Raw genomic sequence first — 5358 nt, 5'->3', positions numbered from 1 at the left:
TGTATTGGGCCCGTCTCCTAGTTCCTTGTATAGTTGAGATCCGTGGCCCACCTTTGTACATCATATATACGTGCCTATGCACGAGAGCAATACATCGTGCAATCATACAAAATTGATATGTTTTCTTTTCAAAGAAGGAGAAGTCGATATGTTTGAGTATATAATTGTAGCATTAGGTCATCCCCAACATTGACCCCTAAATCGGACGCCGTATTCATTCACGGACTGATGGGAACCAGTCCATGGTCAGTGATACGGGAGCTGGCCATCCAACCGCATCCCCTAAACGCCCCAGGTCCGACCAATTTGAAATTCAAATGCATAGCACCCAATAACAATAAAAAAAGGGCGGGAATTAGAGTGGAGAGCTGCGTGATGGTAGAGGAGAGGGTTGAGAAAGGGGGTTTTGCTGCGGAAACAGTGTGGCTATTTCATAATCTGCGGGCTCCATCTCAGTTTTGGTTGGGTCGGACATGTCGGAGTCCTACGTGCCGGGTGTACGGACTCTCGCAAAGCCCCTTAATATGCTTTTGGTTTACGGGTAAACGAACACCCAGACTAGTTCACGAACCGATGCTGGACACCGTTGGATGGCTTGCAAGGTCTTGATCCGGACAGATGGAGGAAGAGGTCCACGTTTGAGATACCCTTGATACACTAGTGCATAGTGTACACCTGTAGGAGTACAGGTGGGTGTGTGGCTAGCTCACTGTTGAGGAACAAGTACTACCGGTGTGCATTGTTGGCCATGGCCCATGGGTCCGACCCCGATCCTCCTACTACCTCTGTCTTGGTGTACAGAGCATGCGCGTGGTTATTGGTCATTGATTTGACTGTTTAGAAATGGGTTATATGTCATAAAAAAACATATTGTTGGATTCATCTCTGAATATGTATGTATATTTGTTACATGTAATATATTTAGCGAGTTAAATTGCTGATCTAGAACTATTACGTGCATGCTTTATAGACCGAGACGGAGCGAGTAGCTAAAATCATACTAGTGGTGAATTCCCTTTTTGATTTGCTTTTGAAGAAGAAATTTTAAAAATAAAGTTGCTGCTACCACGTGTGCACCATGGATGGATGGAGGAGAATGCGTGGCTATAAAGGGAGGGAGAGGGGAGAGATTGCAACATCTATCTGTCGACCAAATATCTCTCTGCTGGCATTGCCTGCCTGTCTAGCTACATTTGACTTGCTTCCATCCATTCCATCCACTCAACTCAAGCAAGATCATCGATGGATGAGCTGTGGAAGGACATGTCGCTCTGCTCCACCCCGCCCGCGCTACAGTCTCACCATCTCCACTCCCCAGCCGCCGCTCCCTACCGCGGCGCTGCCTACTCCCAGGACTACCTCGCCGGCGCCGTTCCACAGCCGCCCGCCACGCCGCCTCCTCACACGGCGCTCACCTACCTCGGGGGGATCGGCGACGACCCAGCCGGCTGCCATTTTGGCTTCTCCGCGTCCGGAGGCGGCAGCAGGAGGGCCGTGGTCCAGCCGGCGGTGGGCGGCGACCGGCGCAGCGCCGGATGGTCAAGAACCGGGAGTCGGCGGCGCGGTCGCGGGCGCGGAAGCAAGCCCACACCAACGAGATGGAGCAGGAGCTGGAGCAGCTGCGCCGGGAGAACAGGATGCTAATCCAGCGCGAGCAGGACTTCATCAACGTACGTACACATAGTCAGATACACACGCGCTACTTCTCTCTTTGCCATTTAATTACTCCTACTAGCTTCATTTCCTGCTAGCTAGCTGAAAATGCTGGTATGCAGGATCGTTTGGCGAAGGCGGTTCAGGTAGACGTCCCCGACTGCAGCAGCAGGAACACTAGTAGTACCCTCCAGCAGCAGCAGAGGTGCCGCTCCGCCCCTGCACCATGATCGCCGCGGCGGCCATTGCCTCTAGCAGCGGCAGCTACAACGGCAGCTAGCTCAGTAGATGACTTGACATGCATACTTGGTCTACTCGTTAACCAAGTATGTATGTAATCTAGCAATAGCCTACTTCCTTGCAAATTAAGCAAGCATGTAGCTCGACGATGGATGGAAGTTAAGCTAAGCTAGTACTCCCTCTGTAAACTAATATAAGAACGTTTAGATTACTAAACTAATTGTCTAAATGCTCTTATATTAGTTAACGGAGGGAGTACTCCACTACTGTACTAGTTGCACTATACTACTTGGCGTACGTCTCCTTAGAGTAATACTGAGGCCAGATATGAATGAATCAATTGAGCTAGCTGCGCAAATGAACGGCTTTTCCATCACAAGCCTACTTGAGTGGGGATCGAGTGGCCCAATGGCCTGCAACAAGATACTGGTAGATGAATGACGAATGCATGCATGATAAGATGGATTTTATTCAGGCCAGACATACCGTGGGAGGGTTGATTCGGTTTTGCTTTGTGTCCCGTACCAACATGTGGATGACGAATCTTATGTTTGTATCTATGTAGAAGTATGTCCCCACCACCACACATGCAGCACATATGTAGACATAGACACCATCTTTTTCGCCGCTTATCTCGTCAACGACAGCATCTATGCAATATCTTATATCTGTGCGTGGCTGCAATATGGACTAGTGTTCCTTTTGGCTTGGCTTGCAATATTTTGTACGGACGTGCATCATGCATGCGGCTATACCAATTAATCTGCTCCCTACATCCCATAATATGGTGTACTGTTTTCCGCAAAAAATCAAGCTTGACAACGTTTAGTTTATAGAAAAAATATTTATATCTACATAATGCATATACCATATGAAAATATATTTGATGATGAATCTAATAGTATTGATTTGATATTTTAGAAGTTGATAGATATTTATAAACTTGGTCAAGTTTACAAAGATTGACTTAAAAAAATCCACTACCCACATCCAGGTTTATTACCTCCCCCTCCCCCCTCTTTGTGTTTTGCGTTAAACGTTCACCTTTGATTTAACTAGAAAAAATAAATAATATCATAAAAATACTATCATGGATAACCTCTTTCAAATATGAATGCAACAATATAAGTTTGTGACATAGAGCTAATATTTTGTTAGGAAAATCTATGATCAAAATTTGACACAAAATACGAAAGTGATCAGTAAACCCAAACAGAGGTAGTAATGCACAATATATTTTGGAAGAGACGTAATTACGGGTACATATTTTTGGGATGGGACGAGGTGACATATGTCACCATCAACTCCCCGGCAAAAGAAATGTGTGAAATCGACATGGGTCGTGTTACCCCAACCCCACCGCCCACGATTAGGCTGTAGCAGCCGTATATAGCCTGTCCTGTCCACAAAGAAAACTAAAACCTGAATCATATCCATGGATTAACTAATTAATCTAGTGAGGATAGACACCTAAGCGCTATAGATGAAAACGACCATCTAACAACGTGCCAGCTGGAGCATATCCATCAATTAACACGTACTATTTTTTTGAATTTATCGTTCACACTCATGTGTAGGTGAGTCTAGGTGCAGAATAGTCGCTCTCGAGTCTCCCTCCTTGAGTGGGTCAACTGATCCATTTATCTTGAGTAATTGAGTAATATATATTGCGGCCAGAGATGAATGAATCAATTCCTAGTTTGCTTCGTACATTTGCAAATTAACGGCCTACTTGAGTGGGGTATGGCCTGGTCTGGCAAGAAGATCTATCAATTACACTATGCTCTTTAATTTTTAATGCCTCATAATCAATTGATGTCTTCAATTTAAAATTTGGTCATCCGATTTTGACCGGGCCAGTAATTTTTTTTATGGAGTTCTCTTATTAATTTTTTTAATTCACTATGCTCTGTAATTTTAAAGCCGGTCAACAATTTTTAAAACAATTGGCAGCAACCTGCCTATAAAAATATCAATCCCGCACACCCTCCTATCACCTAGAAAAGAAAAGCGTCAACATGTGATACTGTAGCATGAATATAATACATGTAGCAATCGTTGCAGAAAATTCCATCATATAAATATGGGTTGATTAGCAGATAACACAGAATCACACAACGGATGGCCCATCAACACACCACACTATAAATAAAAAGAAAAACACATTCCATCATCTCCCCACACTCGCCAAATCAAATATTCCCCCAGTTTCATAATAGAAGGTGTATTAATTTTTTAAAAAGTCAAATTTCTTTAACTTTAACCAAGTCCAGAGCCAAGAATATCGACATCCGCAATACTAATAAATAAAATATGAAAATCCTTTCATAATGGATCTAATGATACTGATTTGTTATTATGGTTATTGATACATTTCTCTACAAATTTGGTCGAACTTAAAGAGGTTTGACTTTAAATGAAAACTAATCACCGTATAATTTAAAATAGGTAGAGCAAAAATATTATGAAAACCCAACAACATCCAAAGGATGCCCAACTCTTGTACACTAGATTATTGACAAATGCCATGCATGAATCTATTGTAAAATGGATTTTCTTCATGCCAGGCATACCATGGCGGATTGATTCATTTTTGTTTTGTGCCACGTACCAAGATGACCTACTTGCTTTACACTATGTTGTCCTAGCAGCAAGATGTGGAGAGAAATCCTTATTTAACATTGTCTAAATTTTGTATTCCCTATTTGATACTGAAAAAAAATATTTCTTCCCTATCTAACACAAACTTTAAATTTTGTTCCCAATATAACACTTTCATCCATATTTTGTGCAAACAGTGCTAAATGGCACGTCAAATGACTATTCTACCCTCAGACATTTATTCAGTCCTTTTATTTATTCCGATGTCTTATTTAAAGGTGGAGTCCATGGTTAGTGAATAAGCCGATTTCTTATTCCGGTGTCATATTCCTGGAGATCACACGTACGAGTACCAACCAGCTAGCTCCCTACTGGATGGATTTTTAAGCTAGCTTGCACACATCACACGCTCGTATAAAACAACACGGCCGCCAGCTTGCTTGATGGACGGCTCGACTCGACGAAACACGCACACGGCACACGCGAACAATACGAGGACACGCCGAAATTTTGTTCCACATCCACTAACGAAATTTTAAAAAGCTAGGCTTCATGTTGTTTATACAAGGATCAATAATGAGGACACCTAATTATTTAAAACAAATAAATAATAAAAACAAAATGGTGATAAGGCCAGGGTTCCACCCAGCAAGCACTTGATAAAAACCAGTAGAGTATTCCTGACGTCAAGTGACTGTTTTGTTATCAACCATGCATCCTGCACCGCCAACTTCATACAAACACGGAAAGGCCGAGCCGAAGCAACAATCACAAGCATTCCAAATAAGGCACCCTGATAAATTTCATCCTCGTAAGCAGAATATCCCCACCCCCCCCCCCTCCCATTTTGTAGGCGTTGTCACA

At 43.0% G+C, this 5358-nt stretch overlaps 1 pseudogene; it reads left to right on the top strand.

Moving 5' to 3' along the window:
• The first annotated feature begins 1159 nt into the window (after positions 1 to 1159).
• Positions 1160 to 2515, top strand: LOC119352286 (annotated as a pseudogene).
• Positions 2516 to 5358: the final 2843 nt, after the last annotated feature.

The sequence above is a fragment of the Triticum dicoccoides genome, chromosome 2A (genome assembly GCF_002162155.2).
Source record: "Triticum dicoccoides isolate Atlit2015 ecotype Zavitan chromosome 2A, WEW_v2.0, whole genome shotgun sequence".
NCBI classification, from domain to species: Eukaryota; Viridiplantae; Streptophyta; class Magnoliopsida; order Poales; family Poaceae; genus Triticum; species Triticum dicoccoides.
This window is presented reverse-complemented; position numbering and strand designations above follow the sequence as displayed.